Source organism: Heterocephalus glaber, unplaced genomic scaffold (genome assembly GCF_053883595.1).
Source record: "Heterocephalus glaber isolate CG9 unplaced genomic scaffold, H.glaber_assembly_v1.0 deba00000347, whole genome shotgun sequence".
Classification (NCBI taxonomy): Eukaryota; Metazoa; Chordata; class Mammalia; order Rodentia; family Bathyergidae; genus Heterocephalus; species Heterocephalus glaber.
The window spans coordinates 21,679,821-21,703,137 of NW_028258143.1; the positions used below are offsets into that span (position 1 = coordinate 21,679,821).

Consider the following 23,317-nt stretch of genomic DNA (forward strand, 5'->3'; position numbering starts at 1 on the left):
GGTATTTATGCTTTTATAAGAAGACAAGAGACCCGGGGTGCCATACTTGCCCTGTCTTGTCACATGATACCCTCCGCCATGTTATAGCACAAGGCCCTCACCAGGGCCTACGCAGACGTCAGTGTCGTGCCTTGGACTCCAGCCTCTAGAGCCATGAGCCAAATAAATTTTATTGTTTATAAGTTACTTTGTTTGAGGTATTTTGTTATAGCAACAGAAAATGGACTAATACACATTCTAGACTCAGAACTTGACCCAGGTAACAGATGCGTGAGCACCCTTGATGGCTGAGGAAACGTGGGGAGAGAGAATGGCTCAGTGACTACAGAAAGAGGTAGGTTTTTAAACTACAAGCAGTATCAGAAGTGAATTCACTTGGTATAATCCACATTTGTCTACAACTAGTTTAACAATAGGCTTAAAAAATCTTACGGGGGGCTGTGGCTTTAGCTCAGTGGTTTGGCCACCTCTCCCGTAAGTGCAAGGACCCGAGTTCAATCCCCAGCGCCAAAAAAAAAAAAAAAAAGTCGTGCAGTAGTGCCACTTGTAGCTGAGTTCAGGGCATGTTATTGTCAGCTGCCCCTTTGTTAAGGCCGAGGGACAGGCCAGGGGACAGGCTGACACTTGTGGGAAGTGGCCTTTCGCTTGTTGTCTGTCTAGGTTCTGGTAAGTTCAGCAGCAACACAGAGGAGAAATTATATTTTAATGCTTTTTTTTACATGAGTTCTCTTGAAAAACATTTAAAAACAGGCATATTATCATAGTGGGTGTGGTTTATGTTCTATGCGGAACAAGTCTGAACACAGATCTGGGTCCTATTTTTTGGGTCTTGCTTTTCATTTTTATGTGAAGACAAAGTAAAGTAAGAGACTCATGTTAAATTACCTGGAAATGAGTTTGGTCAGGTTGGCGTAGTCATGGAAACTCCTGACAGCCACATGGCTCCCGTAGTTTCTCGGAGCATATGCAGGCCTCTGTGGTCCCATTAGAACTAACCTAGTCTCTGAAGAAGGATGTTACTCTAATTCATGAGGGCAGTCTCCTTGATCTAATCATGTCTCACCGGGCTCAACCTCTTGAAAGTCCCATCCCTTTAACACCACCACACTAGTGACCAAACTTCCAGCATGTGAACTTTTAGGGGACAAACTACGAACAAACCATAGCACTTATTTTTAAATACATGGTTTTAATTAGAGTTAATTGGTCTATTCTTGTGTCTGTCATTCAACATGCACACATGCGTGTGTCTGTGATAAATATGTGTGCATGTTATTAAGGGCTGAGACATTTATAGGAGTTCAATAACTTGAGAGGTGCTGGGGTTCCCAGGGGTTCCATTTGGGGTCCTCAATGCCCTACATAGGGAAACAGTGCCCATCTCTTTTGCTGTTGGTGCTGTGGTAGGGATGCAAGAACGTTCCTGCCCATGGAAGGCCTGTTCCGTACCAGATGACACAGTCTTCTCTCTGTGTCTCAGCACTGTAGAAATACTTCAGGCGGTCCTCTGTGGAGGAACCTTGCCTAGCTCCCAGTTCACTCTGCCTAGCCCATGAGGCTCACCTTAGCTACCTTGCTGGGCCATTGTTCCACGGAAGACCTCAGTGCTTGGCCTGGGTGGCCCTTCATGGCATGTGGCTCTGCCACACTCTTGCTTGTGGACCAGACAGTCTTCTGCCTCTAACACTTCTCAGTCCATGTCTCTCCATGGGCCCCACCGTGGCCCACCTCTCCCACAGAGGCAGCCCTGGGGGCTTGCATGTCCTCCAAACACACACCTCCCTCTGGCCCTTCGTTATTGCTTTGGGTGTCATCTTCTTGTATATGTGGTACCAAACTGTTTGCAGGAAATTACGGTTTCCTTTACATCTTCCTAGCTCTTAGCTTGAGGGTATTTCCTCGGAGATGGTTATAAGTGAGCTGGGCATGGTGACACATGCCTGTCATGTCAGCTACGTGGGAGGCTGAGACAGGAGGATCCCAAGTTAGTCTAGCCTGAGTAATTTAGTGAGATCCTGTCTCAAAATAAAAAAATAAAAAGGACTGTGGGTGTAGCTCAGTGGTAAAGTGGCTCGGGGTTAATTCTTACTACTGGGGGGGGGTGCGGTGTGGGTGTTAGGCTAGCTTATCTGATTTCAGAGGTGGCCAGATTAGAAATGTGATTAGAAAGGCACAGGGACTGTTTGCTGTTGGTGCAGACCCTCTGTGTTTGGGACAACTGTCATGTAACCTTGACATCTCATTGTCTTACTTGTTTTCCATCCCTGAATCTGAGAGGGTCGACTGGCCCTTTGCTCCTGAGGGGATGTGGAGAGGCAAAATGATGTGTTTCAAATGCACACAACTCTTGGTTGGAGGCTGTGATTCTTATCAGGCTTTTCAAGAGCAGGAGGAGAGACCTCCCAAGCAGGCCTTGCCACCACCTTTGCATAAGCACCTTGTGTGTGCATGTGTCCGTGGCACCATGTGTATGCACACCCACGCACCTGCCACTGGCTCCTGGGAGCCTGAGCAGTCCTAGCCACTGCTTCCTGCTTTGTCAAACTTGTAATCTTGGCAGCTGCCAGATGTGTTGCTGTTTCCAACTCTCCTGGTTGGTTAGCTCCAGGTGGATGGCCCAGACCTGGCCACCCTCTTACTGCTGGCTTCTGGCCATCAGGAGCTCTTAGCTACTGTCACTCCTCAAATGTTGCTGTCTGCCTGAGATCTTGGGGACAGAAAGGGACCTGAAAAGGTCATCTGGTTCTCCTTCCTACTCTGAGATGAGACCATACCTAGGCTCAGCCAGACACCAAAGATCCAGCCTATTAGTAAAACCCACAGAGGAGCCTCCTGGGGATAACTTGCTCCAGTTTCCAACAAGGGCCCACCAGGAAGCAGCCACACTTTCTTCTTCAAATCCTGCTGCTGCTTGTTCCCAGAGGGGCTTTTGGTTGGCTACCTTTTGGACATTAGGTGGAGGGTTTAGGAACTTGCCTATCTGCCATTCCCGCAAAGAGCTTGTATGAGCTCAGGTGGTTATGTCACCTGCCTGCAAGTTGGCTGGCACTCTGGGGCAGTCTGGGCACAGGAGTGCTCAGCCCTGCAGTTGGACAGTGACTGGGTCCAGAATTCTATGGAGCTCAGGCCCTTGTTCTAGAAAGAAATGAGGGCAAAACAGGAGGGCAGAATGAGTCAGAACCTACGTCTATTCATTCACTCACTCAGCAAATTCTCGTTCAGTCCATGTTACATGCCGTGCTGTGTGCTAGGGAGAAAGTATAACTGTAGGCGCTCAATTCCTTGGGCCGCCGAGGCCTATGAAGTCTGTGCCATTCACTGGGTGCACATAGATGAGCATACAGCTGCCCCTTCTCCCTGGGGGATATGTTCCAAGACCCCCAGTGGATGCCTGAAACTACAGATAGCGCTAAACCCTACAAATACTATGTTTTCCCTTTACATACAACCTATGGTAAAATTTAATTTTACATATTGGGCATATGAAGAGATTAACAATGATAGCTAATGATAAAATAGGACAATTATAATGACATACCATACATAACACAAGTTGTGTGAAAGAGGTCTCTCCTCTCTATCTCTCAGGATCTCTTACTGTACTTGTCCTCCTCATGGACCACAGGTGATGGGAACCGTGCGTAAGGGGCGGCCATATTTGCAAAGCCTCTTGTGTGGTCTTGGCTTTCCTGGGGAGTTGCTGAATTGTTGGGCACAGTGGCTTCCTTTATGCTGTCCTTTCTTGGCACCACATGCGTGGCCTGATGTGGTGTGGGCATTCACTGAGCTGGTGCTCAGAGTCAGTTGTCCACCATTCCCGCCCCTCACCTGAATGAGCCCCCGGGGGCCACACGGTTGCTCTGGCCACTTTACCTAATATCACTGCCTTCACCCTCTGGCACCTGAGTGGTGACTCCTCACAATCCATACATTCAAGCCCCAGCCACAGGGCCTCAGCATGTGAGCATATCTGGAAAGAAGCCCTTGGAGAGATGACAAAGGTAAAATGAGATTCTATGGGTGGGCCCTAATCCACTAGGAGTGGTGTTCTACACACAGACACATGCACATAAACACATGTGTAAGGACAATCAGAGAAGACAGCCATTCACATGTAGAGGACAGAGGCCTTAGGAGAAACCAACCCTGTTGACACCTATATCTTTAACTTCCACCTCCAGAACTGTAAGGGTTCAAACTTCTATTGGTCAAGCCACCCATTCTTTGGTATCTGGTCATTGTTGGCCATAGTAGTCCACTTTGTTACTGCGACAAAAAAAAGTCTGAGGAGACTAACTTATAAAGAGAAGTTTATTTAGCTCACAGTTCGGAGTTTCAGACAAGATTGCTGCGCAGTCATTATCTTGAGCTCAGGAGCAAAAGAGGGAGTGTCCTGCCGTCCGCTTTGAGGACATGTCCTCAGTGATCTAAGGACCACCTCCAAGAACACCAGCATATGCACGTTTGGGGGACACAACCCACATTGAAACCAGAGCACAGCCATTGCTGATGAATAACTTACCTGGTATGGGTTGCCATTTCTGTCATACGGCTGAAGGCTGTGACTGCCAGACTCCATGTATGGAATATTAGGCCAGGTCCGGAACCCCTCAGAGTTCCTGTCTCCACATTTCCAAAACAGGATTAATTATAGTTTTGTGGTAAGAATTGAACTGATTTGATGTGGGCTGGGGCAGAGACCAGCTCTGAGTTCCCTACGTGTTTGGAAGCTGGTGTTGAAGAATGTTACATAAAAAACTCCCAAACCCCCAAACCTGCTGCATTCTCTGTAGAACCTGGCATCAGAAGGGCTCAGATCCTACTCCTTGGCAGATTTCTCTGGGTGGGAGCTTGAAGTGTCATCACAATTTATTATTTATTTATTTATTTATTTATTTATTTAGCTTAAATTCTTTTATTGGTACATTTTAGGTATACAATATGTTTACATTTATCATTGGGTGCTTGTACCTGTACATGATGTATCTTGGTTCTTATTTTTTCCCCATTACCTGTGCACCCTTCATCCCTCCACCCTTCCCTATTTACATACTTTGTTTCCATTTTTTTTTCTTTTCTCATAATTTTTCCTTTCCATTCTTCCCTTTCCCCATCTCCTTCCACCACCCCTTACCCCTTTGGACCTTTTCCTATTTCAAAGTATCAATTGTTAGTTATTAATCCTTTTAATCCTTATTTACACTCTCAGTTTCTCACACTAGAGAAACTATTTGGTATTTACACATGTGTGTCTTATTTATTTCACTTAAGAGTATGGCCTCAATATGCATCCATTTAGCTATAAATGACTCTAGTTTCTTGTTCTTTATGGCTGAGTAGAACTCCATTTAAAAAAAAACCCCACATCTTCTTTATCCAGTTTCCAGTTGTTGGGCACTTGGGCTGTTTCCAAGCTTTAGCTATTACAAACTGTGCTGCTATAAACATGGGTACACATATATCTTTTAATTCTTTTGGGAAAATACCCAGCAGGGGAAGAGCTGGGTCAAATGGGACCTCCAGCCCTAGTTCTTTGAGGTATCTCCACAACGATTTCCATAGTGGTTGCACCAGTCTGCCCTCTCACCAACAATGGAGAAGGGTTCCTTTCTCTTCACACCCCCACCAGCATTTGTTATTGGTTGATGTCTTGATAGCAGCCACTCTTTCTGGGGTGAGGTGGAGTCTCAGTGTTGTTTTCATCTGCATCTCTCGAATGACCAGTGATGTTGGACATTTTTTCATATGTTTATTTGGTACTTTTACTTCTTTGTCTGAGAAATGTCTGTTGATTTCAGATGCCCATTTTTGAATTGAGTCTTTGAATTTGGTGGGGTCTGATTTTTTTCAGTTCTTTATAGATTCGAGATAGTAGCCCTTTGTCTGAGTTACAGCTGCTGAAATTTTTTTCCCGCAATGTAGGTTGTCTGTTAGCTCTGTTGGTGATTTCTCTTGCAGTGCAGCAGCTTTTTAATAAGATGAGATTCCAGTTGTTGATTCTTTCTGCTAGTTCCCGTGCTATTGAGGTTTTGTTCATGAAGTCTTTTCCTATGCCAATATCTTCAAGAGTTCTACCTAACTTATCTTCAAACAATCTTAGTGTTTCTGTCTTAATATTTAGATCTTTAATCTACTTTGATCTTAGTTTAGTGCATGGTGATAGATATGGGTCGGGTTTTAATCTTTGGCAGGTTGAAATCCAGTTTTTCCAACACCATTTATTAAATAGGCTATCTTTCCTCCAATGAGGGTGGTTGGCTCCTTTGTCAAAGATGAGGTGGCTGAGTGTGTCTGAAGTTGTTTCTGTATCTTCTAATCTATTCTACTGATCCTCAGGTCTGTTTCTTTGCCAGTACCATGCTGTTTTTATCACAATAGCTTTGTAGTATAGTTTCAAGTTGGGTATTGTGATACCCCCAGCCATGTCTCTGTTGCCCAGAATTGCTTTTGCTATTCTAGGTCTCTTCTGGTTCCAAGTGAATTTTTGGATTATTTTCTATAGTTCTGTGAAGTACATTGTTGGAATTTCAATTGGCATTGCAGTGTATCTATATAGCAGTTTTGGAAGTATGGCCATTTTCACTATATTGGTTCTTCCTACCCAGGAACAAGGGATGTCTTTCCATTTTCTTATATCCTCCCTGATCTCCTTTTTCAGGGTACTGTAGCTTTCAGTGTAGAGGCCTTTTGCTTCCTTTGTTAGATTGATTCCTAGATTTTTTTTTTTGGTACCGGGGATCTAACTCAGGTCCTTGTGCTTGCACAGCAGGTGGCGAAACCACTGAGCTAAATCCCCAGCCCCAGATTCCTAGATATTTCATTTTTTTGAATGCTATTGTAAAAGGAATTTTTTCCCTAATTTCTCTCTCAGTGAGTCTGCTATTTGTGTATAAGAAGGCCATTGTTTTTTGAGTGTTGACCTTATATCCAGCTACTCTACTGAATCTGTCAATGAAATGTAGAAGTCTATTGGTAGAGTTTTTTGGGTCTTCTATGTAAAGTATCATATCATCAGCAAATAATGACAGTTTAACTTCTTCATTTCCTATCTTTATTACTTTTATTTCTTTCTCTCTTCTAATTGCTGTGGCTAATGTTTCCAGAACTATATTGAACAGGAGTGGTGATAGTGGGCATCCTTGTCTTGTTTCTGATTTTAGTGTGAAAGTTTTCAGTTTTTGACCATTTAGTATGATGTTGGCTGTTGATTTTTCATGGATAGCCTTAATCAGGTTGAGATAAAGATCTTCTATTCCAATTTTCTGTAGGGTTTTTATCATGAATGGGTGTTGGATTTTGTTGAATGCCTTTTCTGCATCTATTGAGATGATTGTATAGTTTTTGTCCTCGACTCTGTTAATATAGTGTATTACATTTATTGATTTACGAATGTTGAACCATCCTTGCATCCCTGGGATAAATCTGACTTGGTCAGGGTGTGTGATCTTCTTGATGACCCTCTGTATTCTGTTTTCCAGTATCTTATTGAGGATTTTTGCATCTGGGTTTATTAGGGAGATTGGCCTATAGTTCTCTTTTTGGGTTGGGTCTTTCCCTGGTTTTGGAATCAAAGTAACACTTGCTTCCAGAAATGAGTTTGGAAGCCTTGCTTCCCTTTCAATTTCCTTGATGAGTTTAAAGAGTAATGGCATTAGTTCTTCTTTAAATGTCTTGTAGAATTCAGCAGTGAAGCCATCAGGACCTGGGCTTTTCTTTGTTGGTAAATATTTTATTACATTTTCAATTTCACTCATTGTAATTGGGGTGTTTAGAATTTCTATATCTTCTTCATTTAACTTTGGCAATTCATATGTATCTAGGAATCTGTCCATTTCTTCTGTGTTTTCCATTTTATTAGAGTACAAGTTCTTTAAGTAGGTATTGATGGTCCTCTGGATTTCTGCTGGTTCTGTTGTGACTTCCTCTTTTTCATTCTTAATTGCATGTATTTGTGCCTTTTCTTTCCTTTTTTTGATAAGGTTGGCTACAGGTTTATCGATTTTATTTATTCTTTCAAAAAACCAACTCTTTGATTCATTATTTTTTTTAATCATTCTCTTAGTCTCTATTGCATTGATTTCTGCTCTGATCTTTATAATTTCCTCTCTTGTTCGAGCTTTGGGTTTGTTATTCTCTTCTTTTTCTAGGAGTTTGAGGTTCTGCATTAGGTTATTTATCTGAATTCTCTCTGTTTTCCTAATATGGGCATTCACTGCTATGAATTTCCTGAATAGAACTGCTTTCATTGTGTCCCATAGATTCCCGTATGTTGTACTGGCGTTATCATTTACTTGTAGAAACTGTCTAATTTCTTCTTTAATTTCCTCTGTGACCCATTGGTTGTTCAGGAGGGTGTTATTCAATTTCCAGATATTTGTGGGAGTTTGTCATCACAATTTATGTCACAGCTTTCCAGTGGCAGCCCCTTACTTGGTGGCAGTGGTTGGGGGGACATGTCTCCCAGGCACTGTCTACCTGCCTGGGTTGTGCTGAAGGGTGCAAGAGAGCTAAAGCCCAGAGACTGAGCCCTCAAGGCCAAGGCAGGAATGGAATGGGCTTGGGGGCTGCATGATGGTCTAAGCCATTGGTGCAGAGTGTCAACCAAGCCGACATGTCCCATTTAGCATGTATCCTGCTCTGGTTGCTAGAGTCAGCTTCTTGTCTGTCTGTGGACCCCTGGGGGCATCCAGAGGCACATACCAAAATGTTCTTGGGGTCAGGTGTGACTTTTGACTTCTATTTGGAAGTGATTTCTCACATTGAACCAGCCTTTGAGCCTGTGACCTCTCTCCCTCTCCTCTCCTGAACCCTAACCTCCTGTAGGGCTACTGAAATCCTAGATGTCACCCTGTGAGAAACTGAGTCTGGGAGGGGCTGATGGGGTGGGGCAGGCAAGGGTGGATCATTCTGGAACTCTTCTTTGGGTCAGTTCAGGGACCTCCTCTATACCCCTCAATTATATTTTAATATCTATGCACTTTCACACCACAACGACTGAAACATCCTTAATTAGGTTACACTCACACACACACACACACACACACACACACACACACACACCCAGCTTAACCATGATAGAAAATGCCAAATTCCAGTTGACAGCAAGCCAGCAGCCCAGCCTTTCCTCTGGCTAAACAGAGGGGCCCATTATGCTGGAATATGATTTTCTCATGGTTTGGAACCATTACATCAACCTTGATGTAATAACATTGTTCAACTTCAGAGGTATATTTATTTTGGTTTGGAGTTCAGATGGTTTAGCCGTTAGCCAGAGATTGAGCAAAACCCAGACAAAGCCTCTAAGGTTTGAAATGAAGCACTTTATCTGTTTCTCTTTTCCCCTCCCCAAAACAAATACACTTCACATGGAGTTCTTGTGTCACAGCAAAGGTGATGACCTAGGGGATGATAGATTTTGGATGTGATTTTATTTTCTTTCTAAGGTGGTTGGCCCATGTGCTACTGACCAGCTAGGTGCTGAGGGGGCCAACAAGCCCCCAGCCTGGTAAAGATGCAGGAATCCACTGGCAGCTGATCTGAGGACAGACTGGTCTTTCCAATGAGCCTCCACAAGCCCACTTTTCCTTAAAGAAGTTGATGGGGGAAACGTGTGGATCTACCACTGCCAGGCATGGGGCCTAGTCTCCAGATAAAAGCTCGGGTGCCCCAGGATTCACTGGGGGCTTTCAATTGTTTCTTCCTAGCCCAATCCTTAGAAGACAATTGCAGGCAGAAGGGGCTGTGATAGTGTAAGCAGATGGGCTACTGAATTGACTGTTGAAGCTGGGTGAAGAATGCAAAGGGCTTACTGTATAATTCTCTCTGTTTTTGCTTGCACATGGAAATTTCCACTAGCAGGTTATAATGAAAAAAACTCCTGGGCCCGTTATCTTTGGCTAGCCCCTTTCGTCCTGTAAGAGCTAGGGAAAGGGCAATGCAGGGGGCAGAAGGGCTGGGGAGGGCAGAAGGAGTGGAGTTCTGAAGCACCCAGAACCAAGTCCACGTTGCAGTGGGTGTGGTTGCAGATGGATATCAGAGAAGCATGGACGAAGGGAAGCCTGTGCAGAATTGAGGTGTCATGGTGTTTTTACTTAAAAGAATGTTTTGGGCCCGGGGTAGGAGGTGGGAAGGAGCACACAGTTGGCCTGACTTCCAGAGGCCTTGCCAGGATCGAGCAGCCTAGTATCCACTTTGGCACAGCCAGAGGATCCTGCAGCTTGGGACCCTGAGATGCCAGGAACAGCTGTTCTTGTGCCGAGGTGCTAGAACCTCAGTTTCCTCAGGATGAGCCCTACACCTCCTTCTAGGCCAGTGTGTCTCAGCCCTGGCCCTACACCACCTGGGAAGACTTAAACTTTCCTAATTCCCAGGCAGCATCCCTTTCAAATCTTGTCATAAATTTCTCAGGGTGGCATCCCAATGGCAGTGGTTTGTAAAGCTCCCCAGCAGCTTTCTCTCTCTTTTTCTTTTTCTCTCTTTCTTTCTTCCTTCCTTCCTTTCTTTCTTTTTCCTTCTTTCTTTCATTTTTTCCTGGTACTGGAGAGTGAACCCAGGGGACTCTACCACTGTGCTATATCCCCAGATTTTTTTGTTTTTGAGATAGAGTCTTGCTAAGTTGCTCAGGCTGGGCCCAAACTTTTGATCCTACTGCCTCAGCCTCCTGAGTAGCTGGGATTGCCTGTGTGTACCATCACACTTGCATCACAGGTGCTTCTCAAGGGCAGCCAGAGTTAGAGTCATTGGTCTCTAGGCAGGTGACAGATTTGTGCTCAGCATTGGCCCCTGTGTCACTGTACTCCATGCAGCAGAAGCAGTGTCTCCCATAGAATAGTCCTGCTGAGTTCCATTGCATCCTGTCATTCCAAAGAAATGCAAGTTTGAGCTGGGCTTCTCAGTGCACACCCTTCACCCCAGTGCTCTGGGAAGCTGAGACAGGAGGATCATAAGTTCAAGCCCAGCCTGGGCAACTTAGCAACTCAATGAAACCCCATCTCAAAATAAAAAATAAAGAAGAACAGAGGATGTAGCTCAGTGCAAAAGCCCTGGGTTTAATCTCTAGTACCACTTTTTTAAAAAAATGCAGGTTTGGGAACCTTCCACAACACAAGGTCCTCACCAGGGCAGAACAATTGCTCCAACCAGTGAGCAGTGCCCCCCACCCCCCAGCTGCTGGGTTGAGGTCCTGCTGGGGTGAGGGGAGACAAGGAGATTAGAGGCTGATAGCTTTCCCTCCTCTGGTTTTTGACTCATGTAATAAATGCACTGGATGAGACCACTTGGAACAAACACACACAGAAATGTTGCAGAGCCACCAGTGTCCCGAAAAAGTATTTACCTTTTTATGTGTGATTTTATGTTATTTTCTATTTTGTTCCTTTTTATTGCATCGAAAAGTGAACACGCTGCTCTGAGGAACATGGAGTCCTGAGCCAGTCTTGCTGGACAGCCTGCAGTGTGACAAACGCTGCTCAGATTGTCAGCAGGATGAATTCTAGGACCAGTGACACCCGCTTCCTCCACTGGATGCTGCCCACCAGGTCTTTATGCTATTCTCTGCTTGTCTGTGTTAGGGAATCTCTACAAACCACTTACCATAAGATAAAGTGTGGGTCCCACTCACCTAGCCTCACCCCTTTCCTCTCTACTGCCCAGGGCGAGAGATCAGGAAGCCCCAACAAGGGGCATAGGCAGAGGCACAAGGAAATGCCTGAGTGCCAGCACCTGCACATCCCCTGACTTGGGGGACCTGAGTCAGAGGCTACTTCAGAAAAGTGGCTCAAAGCTCTTCACTTGCAGATAATGAGCAGTCCTGGATGGCAAATTGAGGCAACTGTCCCTGGCACAGGGCTTGTGCCGAGGAGAACTTGGTCCAGCTGTGCTTGGCTCTAACATGACTCTGCCATCCCAGGGAAAGGACAGGTGACCTTGTATTCCACAGTGGGGTCCATGTCTGGACTCCAGGGTATTTCGTTTCCCCCACCTCCAGGGATCTGGCAGAGCCAAGGTGGGGCCTCTCTGTTCTCTGGGGTAACCTGGGACACTTGAGCTTGCCAGAGGGGACCTCCCTACTGTGAACTCCTGTTTCCTCCAGCTCTGCCCCATTTCCCTGCTCTGCCCCACAGGGACACAGCTGGGAAGAGCCTCCTGGCTGGCCTGCCCTCTCTGGGCCTGGTTTCCAAGGTCTCCTCTTCACACTCCGTGGACAGGGCTGGCTCTAGCCAGGTTGGACACCAACCTCTGTGTTGTCAGATCTAGGGCAAAAACTCCATTCTTACCACCCTCAACAGCCTGCGGCACTCAGCTCAGCCTTCATGTCTCACACACTGGCTGCTTTCTCTCCTTCTCTGGCCCTCCCATCTCTGCAGGCCAAAATGCCCAGGGCCCTTGTTCTCCTCCACTGATATTCTCATGCTAGTGAACGCATCTTGCCCCCAGCTTTCAATACTATTTACCTGCTGGCAGCTCCCAAATCTTTTTGACCTCTGCTCTGTATCCCAGACTTCCATATCTACCACCTATTCAGCAGTCCTGCCAAATGCCTGATGGACCTCTCAAAATCAGGAAGACCTTCCCCTGCCCTGGTGCCTCTACCTATCTCTCTGGCCCGACCAGTGGCACTGAATCTTTCTGGTCACTCAGCCTGTCACCTGGATGCTCCTTTTTCTTCTTTTTCTTCTCATAAGTAGTCTATCACCAGGTCCTGGCAGTGCCAGCCCCCAACCCGGGGACCAATCCAGCCGTTTCTCATCACCTCTACTCCAAACCCCCTCATCTCTTACCTGGTTTATTGCAACAGCACCCAACTCACCTCCCTGCTTCAGTTCTGCCTGGCCAGCTCCTTCACCTGCAGCCAAAGTGATCTCACTGGGTAAGTCAAGTCACAGCAGCTTTTGATAAAAGTCTTGAATTCTTTCCCATTGGCCTTGGAATAAAATCCTAGCACCTTTCCATGCCCACTGTGACCACCCAGTATTTATTCTTAGTTTTTTACTTTCTGATTGAACATTTACTTTATTTGGAGCAGTACAGTAACCAGATAGCTGTCTATGTGCACTTTGGGTGGGGTTTCTAGTATTGTCTTGTGAAGGGAGCTACCTCAGCTAACAGAGTGCAAAGTTTTGTTTTTCTATGCTTTCCTTCTTCCTACTGCTTAAAATGGAGACACAATGGATGGTGCTTTGGCAACTATCTCATGATTTATGAGGCAACTGTGATGATGGAAAAGTAGAAGGAGCATGGATCTAGAACAATGATGAAGCCCCCATATCCAGTTAGGATCCTTAATTCTGAGCCTTTCTATGTGCTAGCCATAGATTGAGGCCAAATCTAATCCTAACAAGTAGAACTTACATTTGTCATATGAGCTGGCCTCTCGCTCTCCTATTTCAACTATTACCTTTCTCCTTCACTGTGTCCTGGCCACATTGGCTTTCTTTCTGTTCCTTGGAAGAGCTTTGTCCCATTGTGGAGTCCTTCCTCCAGGTCTCTATGCCTGCTCTTTCTCAGCTTCTGACCTCTTAGACATGCCTTTCCTGACTAATGTGGTCCCTGACCAGTATACTTCCCATTGTTTTTCTTTTTCCTTTTCACTCTGTGAAATCATTTACTTAAAAAAATATGTATATTGCCCATTTCCACCCTTTAGATTATAAGTTCCATGAGAACATAGATTTTGACTTTTGTTCTGCTATATCTCCAGGGCCTGGCATATGATAGGTATTTAATAAGTATTTGTTAAATTAATGAATGGAATAAGACAACTTTTAGAATCTTTTGCAAGAGCCTGGTCTTGAGTATGGCCACACATCATGGAATCCCTCCAGTACATTTGCAAGCAGCTCAGCTGACACCATAGCTCACCATGGGCTGCTGAGCCCAGTCACAGCAGCAGAGACCAGAAGTCAGGGTAGCTCAGTATCTCACGAACAAGACAGAGTTGGACTCATCTGGATGGTGAAGTGTGGACATGCTGTGTGGGAGCTCTATGCAGGCTGCAGGAGGGTACCTGCAGAGGGACTACTGGGAAGTATTTAGTTTTAATGGAGTCAGGAGCTGATTAGGAGAAGCCAAGGTGGGGGCTGGGGTGATACTTGAGCCAAGTTTGGAGAGAGGAGAGTCTTTTCCTGGCAGAGGAGGTGCCGGGAAGGCGCTGCTGGCTGAGCAAACAGCAGAAGTCGAGCTATGGGGGTAATGGGGGAGGGGAGGCCTGCAGTGTGGCTTGGTGTGCCTGGGCTATCCTGGTTCAGGAAGTGAACTTCTTCCTGGGGAGCAGAGGATCACTGGAAAAGACTGCAGGATGGGAGTGAGGTGGTAAAAAAGAATGAGCTATGGACATGTCAGCCGAAGGATTCCTCCTACTGTGACATGCAGGGAGCTCAGCTCAGCAGCCTTGGGCTCATGTAGCAGCCTTTGTGGGCACTGCTGGCTTTACAAACGCATCATGTCCTTTCCCCAGGTCAGGCTGAGGACAGGCACCTCTTAAGGAATTGGCTTGCTCATAGCACAGAGGTGAGTTGCCCCTGACTCCTGGGGCTGATGCTCAGGGGCTCTAGCGAGCATCACTGATTCCTTTCTGTGGCCCCTTGGGAAGCTGAGATAATGGAGAGGACCACCTCTTTCCTCTGCCCACCTCCTCCTGTAGAGCAGGTCTTCTGTATGCCCATCTAATAATTTTCTTTATTGAAATTTATGTAAATTTTGCCATGAAATTTTTCAAACATATTGGAATATGCCAATTAAATATCAGGAAAAAATAGTTCAATGGTGTTGTTATATACAGTATTGGCTAATTCCAGTGGCTCCTCATCTCTTACTGCTGACATTATCTCCAGTATTTGAATTATGTGGCAGGGTTCATTTCTATCTTTTAAACAATGCCTATTTTCCCATTTCTTTTTGGTAGGAAATGAAGTTTTTATATATTTCCTTCCACCGTGTGTACTTTTGACTCCACACCAAGGCGCATCGGTCTCAGTCATTAATTTTTCACTAGGTATTGACTTCAAAACTTCCAAATTAGCCTCAGTTTTCAGTGAGCAACCATTAAATCCTATATAAAGATCCAAGTCAATCAAAGCAGCTGCTGCTTCCTTGGTACCATCAAATGAGTGTACCACTCCACCTACACACGGATCTCTGTTTCTTTTCATTATGTCGAGCCCACATTCCCCTACTGCTACAACTTTCCTCTTGTTGCTCTCCGCAAGATTCAGCAACTCCTCTAAGTAAAGATCAGGGTTCTTCTTTTCAAATTCACCACATCTTGTAGGATGGCAACCAACTGTGCTGAAAAACCTATCTTTTGTTTGCGCCAACTGCAGTGCCTCTTTGCTGCCTTGTAGATCTCCGCCTGTAATCAGAAACTTCTTGACACCAATCTGGAAAGCTCTCTCTAGCCCATCCCTTAAGTCATCTTGATGCTTCTGAACCCCTCTATAAATTCCTTGGAACATAGGGTCTGTCAAGTTGATACCAATATCGACGAACTTGTAGCGACTCATGGCTGTGCCATGGGGTCCTCCCCGGCGGAGCCTGACTGCCCCTTTCCATTCCTGTCTTCCTTCTCCTCGTGCTCCCTAACTTAGCTTTTAGTCTCTGAGTCATCCAACCTCAGGCTGGCTGCATACGGTGGAAATTCCAATATAATGGCAGCGTCATTCCCAAGATTTTCTGTTCTTGTGTCACAGCGGAGCTTAGACAGCACCCCAGGCTGGTGGTATGGCCCTGCAAAGTCACTGTGACCCTATTTTGCTCTTTGGAGGTAGCTGTGTGGAAGGCCTGCCAAGACAGCCCTCCCTGTGTGCACCTGTCAGTGACTGCTCAGGAGGCTTTCCCGAGCCCCCTCTTCCTTCCACCCTATGCAAATCCCATGGTGCCAGAGCCTCCCTGCCACTCACTCTTACAGCAGGATGGTGCTGTGACCTGTTACTGTCCCATATAGTGCTCTGTCCCTACCAGGCCCTCGGACAAGAGTATTATGAATAAAAGAGCAGTTTTTGAACAAAGGATGGAGGCAACAGGAAGGGCTAATCATATTGAGGGGGTCCTGAACCCCAGAAGTCTTTGGAGTGGAGGCAGCTAGTCATCCCCAGTATGTGAGCATGTCTGAGAGTACCTCGATTTAATCACTAAAGGATTTGCGGTGAGCTCCGGTAAATGAGTGTGACTACCTTATCTATAGATACAAACAATGTCCTAGAGGTATTGTGTAACAAAGCATGCACAACCTGCTTTTGACCAGTGACAGTGAATGTCAGCTGAGGAGTGGTTCAGTACCCGTGTCCCTGATGAAAACTGAGACACCAAGAGGTCATTCTTTCTAGGTTTAATTAAGACCCTTGTTCTGTGCTGATACTTGTGAATCAGTAGGAAATTGTAGGTGTGTAAGAAACACTGGGTACACTAAGACTGATGAAGGTCAAATGGAAGTTGCATGCTTTTTGTCCTAAACATGTTTGTTCCCTGTCTACTCTTTTCCTTCTCCCCCTCATCCTCCCCCTCTTCTTCTTCCTCTTCCTCCTCCTCTTCTTCCAGTTTTCATGGGAAATCTCTGGGCAGTCAGGCTATGTTGGCAGGGAGAGCGCTGTGCTCTGCTCAGTTCTGTTGGTGGCACTAATGCCCACTGACTGGGAATCATTTACAACTTGAGCAGAGAGGGTACAATGCATGTGTGTCCTTCAATCGCCAAAATCGCTGGAGCCCTTTACAGTGGGAGCTTCTAATTAGATACAAATATAGTTAAGCATCAAGCAAGAATTGGGTCCTTCCCCTTTTATCCTTTTATTTTTCTTGTCTAGTATTTCAACTCATAACATAATCTACCGTATGGAGAACGGAAGGTGCTGAAAGAGTTGAATGCACTGGGATACAAGGAGGTGTGTAAAAATGGGCTCCTTTCTCAGATTAGCATCTGCTTCATGAGGCCTGGGGCCTGAGGGTGGGAAAGAAGAGTGAAGGCAGGGGAGAGGAGAGAGAATGAGGGCTTCTGCCCAATGCCCAGCCAGGGATAGGGCTGAAGTCTGAGAGGACTTGAAACTAACACAGCTGTAGGAGTCCATCAGGAGGCTGGCTGGGGGAGCTTAAGCTAGTAAAGACTCTAGGGTATTTCTTGTGCACCACAGTGGCTCTCCCTGTGGGGTTTCCTTCAATGGCAAGACTGAGATTCATTCACTGACTGCAAAAATTCAGTTAGTCCTCCATTAGGAAGGGGAGAAATAGGTGAAGCCCTGCAAAATGGTGGGTCACTCTTTAAGCTACCTCATGCTGGCAACTTCGCAGGTACTGAGAACATATGTGTAGCTGGGGGAGGGGGATGACTATGAGGAATAGAGGTCCTCAGCTTTCCTACACCTAAATGGACTAGTGAATTTATTGGTTTTGTTCACAAAGTAAAAAAAGATGTCTTGTAAGCAAATGAGCATAATTTCCTTTATTTCTCTGTTGGCCTTGTCCTATGTTAAAGAGTCTCAGAAATGCTTGGGGGCTATATATATATATATATGCAGAGACAGGTCACATCTCATTCTCTACTGAGTAGATCTCAAAGGTCAGCTCTGAAGTTCAAGAATATCCAAAGACTGAGGAAGGCTGCTTGTGAGAAGTTTGGCACTTAGATCCAAGGATTCCCAAAGGAGACATAGGCAGGATTGGAGACCCAAAGAAAAGTGATCTTAGAAATACCCACTTTTTCTTTGTTGGTTGAAAAATAACCAGCCTACTGGGTTCTCGGCCCCACATAAGTGTGGGGGAGCTGTGTACAAATGCCCATTGCAGAAATGGGGGCATTCTCTACTTTTCTTGCTCACCTTGCCATCTCCTAGATGCTCCCCAGTCCTGAGTCCTGATGCAAGGAGTCCAGTCCTTCCCTGTCCCCTCTTTTGGTCCTCTTTGGCATCCTCCTTTCCTCCAGCCCCCATCTTCTCCATGGAGTGAGACTCCAGTCACTACGATGTTGCCTGTGTCCTCCCAAAATACTCCTGCAAGGAGTGTTTGTCACCTCGTTCCAGGCAGTCAAGGCCCTCTGTACCTCCGCCAGCCTGGATAACTGGACTTGTCCTAGATCTTCGCCTGACCCTATTCTCATGTGGTTCTTTGACCTTGATCACCTTGTCTCTCAGACCCTGCCTCTCTGAGACTCCTCTTACAGATGAGATGCCTTGCTGCTCTGCTTCATCTGCCCCTTCCTGTATGGGTTTGGTCTTCTCAGGAGAATGACAATAGGGGTCAGGGTCTATGACTTATGCATTGCTAGACCCTCAGCAACTAGTTCATCATGAATCAATGGGAAGGAATTCTGTGCTAGGAATAGTTTGTAATTAGCAATTTGAAGTGGGCCACTAACCAACTGCTGTATTTAGCGCTTTTTTTTCCTAGAAAATATATCAACTTGGACAGCCATCCCCAGGGGCCTGCTGTTGAAACATTTTCTGAATGTACAAAACACGTTAAATCCCACTCTTGCCTCCAAGAGCCCCACCCCCATCCCTGCCAGGTGAAGCAGAGGTGAGTCCTCTCAAGCCAGCTCCATCCTGGCTCCATGGTCTCAGTCCTGGATCTGTATGGCTCCAGCAATCTGTATCTTTCTTCCTTCCTTCTTTCTATCCTTTTCTCTTTCTTTCACTGGAGATTGAACCTAGGGCCTTGCGCACGTTAGGCAAGCCTTTTACTAGAGTCACATCTCCACTCATTTTTATTTTTTGACACAGGGTCATACTGAGTTGCCCAGAGTGGCCTTGAACTTTTGATCCTCCTGCCTTAGCCTCCCAAGTATCTGGAATTACAGCTGTGAACCACCACACCTAGCTCTGTATGATTCTTGAGAACAAGCAATGGATTTTAGGTGTTTAGAGACTGAAGAAGTCAGCTCAAAAGTAATGCTACAGATGAGAAGCTGTATGCAATGTAGGCAACAGAAAGGGGGCATAGAATATGTGACATGCCTCTTGTGCCTATGCTTATTTCTGGGAAGAGGACAGCAGCACACACAGAGGGACCTGCTTTAGGGCTGAATGGATACAGACTCTGCCTTGGAGTCCCAGGCTGACCTTTCAGATGTTGGCCAAAGCCCATGTGGGCTCCTTAGTTCCTTCATTTGTCCTGAGTGATGTAATGAAGCACTCACTAAGTCAGGCACTGTGCTGGGTGCTGGGCAGCTCCAGATGAACTGTGCAGAAGGTCTCAATCCTGGAGCTTATGAGTTGCCTGAGATTGCAGGCATCCTCCTGGAGACCACAGCTAGACCTAAGACACAGTCACTGGGGTCCTCAGGATGTGGAGCTCTCTGGCTGTCCCCATGTGAAACCACACCCCCATACACACACATGCTCTTTTGTCAAGGAGTTGGCTCTGTGACCTCAAAGGCATGTGGTGTCTTGGATGTTCTGTGGGTTTGATGTTAGTGTCTGAGCTTGGCCTCTTGCCCCATGGAGGCCCCCTCTGCTGTATCCTCCTTTGTACCCAGGCTTGGGGTCCCATTTCCTGTGCTCTGGGCAGCAGGATACTGTTTGGGCCTGGTATGCAGCTTCTTCCTTGCAGAGGCTGAGTTGTTCTGGAGAAGCATGATGTAGGATGGTGATGTTTGGCAGCATGGCTTGCTACCAGTGGGGAAACACGAAAGCCAAGTCTCTGAGCCCAACTCTGCCAAAGCCTTTCTCCAGCCAAGGGCCCTGTCTTTATCATTGCACCCTTCAGGGGCTGTGGGGCTACGAGATGCACTTGGGGGTCTCAATTTTTTTTGTAAATGAGTCCTAAGACTTGATTTTATGGTTTGCCTTATCATTTTGGAAAATTTCACAAATTGAAACTTAGCAATAGATTATTAAAACAAACAAGCAAACAAACAAACAAAATGGCATGAAAGCAAGTGCTCTGGGCTCCCTGGAGGACACCGCCTCCATCCTACGTGGACCTAATCCATAGTGTCGACACACTTCCTTCCTCCCATCTCCATTGGGCCCCATTCCTTGATGGCGGCAGGGAGCCAGCATACTGTGTGGGGGCGGCCTGGTCTTGCAGCCTGTGTGGAGGGCGTTGGCTACAGCATTGATGTGCATTATTGTATTCAAAACTGACAGGTGTGGTCACATCCCTGGCTGAGACTGAAAGCTGAGGTCACCAGGATAAGGAGGACTGAGCCCACAGCTAAATGAGGCCTTGAAGCAACCCGAACAGGTCTGCATTTCCCAGGAGGGGATGGGGAGCTCCCCCTCCAAAGTACAAGATGATCTGGAAGAACTCAATTTACACCCTTGGCTCCTGTGGGCTGGGGGATCAGCAGAGGGCGGGATAATCCCAGCTTCTCGAGCAGATGGTTTCTGACTACCACTTGACCCAGTTCCTCCCAGCAGATGACTGGCAGCAGGGCCGACAGCTTTGCCACCAGGGAAGAAAAGTGTGGACCCTCCTCCCACCAGCATGGACATTGTGGCATTTGCCTCTCCCTGGTGCCAGGTCAATGGGCAGGATGCTGTACCCTTCCCAAGGTGGGGACCCCTTACCTATCCTTTTTCTCCAGCCCTCTCCAGCCCAGGTGAGGGCTGCTGCAAGGCAGGCCAGGAATGCTGCTGCCCAGGCTTGTGCCTGGGTGTGGGGGGTGTTAAACTCTTTACAGGCTTAATGACTTTTCTCATTCATTCAACCAATCATTCCTTCAATAAGCTCTCCCTAACGATCTGTCAGATCTGACACCAGATAGGACTCATGAGGCCCAGTCGGTTCCTGCAGTGAAGATGGGTGAGTATGTAACAGCCAGGCAAATCACTAATCAGGGCACAAGAGGGCCAGAAAGGGCTTTACTGAGGAGCTAGGGTGGGTCCCAAAGACGGAAGATGAGTATGCCAAGTGATTGGTGACTTTGGTGATGCAGAAGGCCAGAGTGCAAGTTCCTCGTGAGACTATGCAAACAGCATAGTGGGCCCAGCCCGACTTTGAGCATCCCCCTCCTGCCCAGGAACCATGGGCTCCAGCAGAGGGCAGGTGGCGGAAGCCAGACGGGGGCAGCAGAGAACGGGACTCGAATGTCTTAAGAGGGCAGAAGGGCTGCTAAGCGTAGGGAAACTCAGACCGGCCCTAGTTTTGCCCGGCGGACTTTGGGTCGGTTCCTCGGATTGGGAGGGAGGGGGCGCTCCGCCTCCAGACTTGTGGGGCTGTGGTCCTGGCCCAACTCCGTAAGAAAAGCTGGCCTGAAAGTTTCTCCTTTGGGGGAGGGGGACTCCCTCAGCATTGGTCGTCCTTCAGTGTCTGAGGAAAGCCAGAAGGGCCTCCCACCCTACTTGTCCCTCGAAGTCTCGCCTGTTCCCGAGTGAGGCCCAGGTTAGTGAAAAGAGGTGGAGAGGCTGTGTTCCTGACCCAGGGCATTGTACCCTGTGAGCTCTGTCCTGCTGTTTCAGACCCAGGTGGGCACCTGAGGACGATGGGAAGGAACTATTGCACTCGGGGTTCTGGACAGGGCTAGGAGTCAGATTTCCATTGACAGCGTTTCTTGTCTAGTGGCCGGAGCACGGAGTCTGGAACCATTCTTTCTTGGGTTCTGTGAGGAGCTTGCCCAGTCACTTCGTTTGGAGCTCCAGCCAGTCTGACATAGGTGTCACCGAGCCCCTTTATAGCGGAGGAAGCAGAGACAAGAGAAAGTGAGGACTCTATTCGAGAGAGCACTCCAACAAAGCAGGCAGTGTCTGAGCCCTGACTGAAACCTGGGTTTGACTGAGGACAAGATTTCTCAAGGTGGGGTCTGAGGTGCGGAAGACCCCTTCTGCAGGACTATCCCTGGTTCTCAGAGGCTTCGATGCTTGAGGCTGGATCCTCCAACAATCTTGTGGAGGTAGCACCTGACCAGGAGGCCACTGTCTTCCCTGCCCTCCAGCCCGGGAGACCCACGCCTCGCCCAGTTCGACGGCAGCCCTGGGCACTCGGCGAGGGCACTGCTGGCCGCCCTTGCCTCCCCAGGTCCGCCCGAAATAGAGCACCCCGGGAAGGCTGGGGGCGGCCGCCAAGGCAGGAGTCACTACCTGGTCGGGGATGGGGAGGGACGGCGGCGAGGGCGAGCGCCCAATCCCGCGTCTGGAGTCTGTCGGTGTGGCCCGCTGCACAGCCGGGCGAGGGTCTGGGCACCCACGTGGTGGGAAAGTTTCGAGGCAGCAAAAGTGGCCTGGCATTGCGGGGTGGGTGGGTGGGTGGGGGACGCACAGGACAGACTCGCCCCTACTGGAGAAGGCAGAAAGCAAAAAGCAGAGGAGAGCAGAGGTGGGCGGGGGAGCGGGCAGCACCGACCTGAACAGATTCCGCCTTCCCCTCCGCCCCGGGGAAGCCCGAGTGGGGAGGCGCGGACCGTCTCCTCCCGCACGGCCAGGACGACACTCCTCCGCCCCCTTTCTGCCGACGTCTATCTCCACGCGCGCGCACATATGGAGACTGTGCGGCTTTTTTACCCCTCGGGATAAAAAACCCGGAGTGTAAAAGAGAGGGCAAAGCGAAGAACTCCTTCTCGGCGTGCTCTGCTCTCCGCGCGCGGCGGGGCGCAGAGACGCCACCGCCACCCGCCCGCTCTCCCTCGGCCTTGCGGCTTGTGCCAGTGTGAGCGCCAGCGAGGGCACCAATCCCGCGGGAGCCAGAGACTTTTGGGGGCTCGAGTGGACCTCGCCGCCGCCGAGCCAGGCAGAAGACAGGGACGAGGAGGGCTCCGCGTCCCGCCAGCCCGGGCAGGCACGCAGGCGGAGGGAGCGAGCGAGGCGGTGCGGAGGCCGGGGGAAGCGCGCCGCGGCCCGTTCTACAGTGGATGCGGCGCCGCGGGAGCCTGGAGACAACTTTGTCGCGTGACGCGCCGAGAGGACTGCAGGGCCCGCGGCCGAGGGCTCGGCTCCGCCTGTGAGCGGGCCCGCGCGGCGGCGCTTCCCGGCACCGCGCTCACACGCGCCGCCGCCCGCCGGTCCGCGGCGGGGACGACCTGCTCGTCCGTCGCCGCCGCTGGTGGCGCTTCCCCGGCGCGAGGCAGCGAGGGCGAGGCGCTCAAGTGCGAGCGGGGGCCCCGCCGCAGCGCCCGCCGCAGCGCCGCGCCAAACGGCTCCCGGCTGCGCTCCTGGGGCTCCGGCACCTTCGCTTCCGTCTTGACCAAGTTGTGCCGATCGGCCGTTTCGTCACCTTGCCAGCCCAGCGGCCAGGCCGCCGCCGCCGCTGCTTTTGCTTCACCCGAGCGAGGACTGCGGGGCCCCGACGCGGAGAGGATGGGCAGAAGGCTGCAGATGCTGAGGCGCCCCGAGACGCCCGTGCAGCAGTGACCGGCCGAACCCAGCCTACCCCGCGCGGCCCTCCCGACCCCATCGCC

General features: G+C 48.4%; 1 pseudogene; it reads right to left on the reverse strand.

The window, feature by feature from the left end:
• Positions 1–14,735: 14,735 nt before the first annotated feature.
• LOC110344293 (deoxyribonuclease TATDN1 pseudogene) lies at positions 14,736–15,500 on the reverse strand (annotated as a pseudogene).
• Between the last annotated feature and the right edge of the window lie 7,817 nt (positions 15,501–23,317).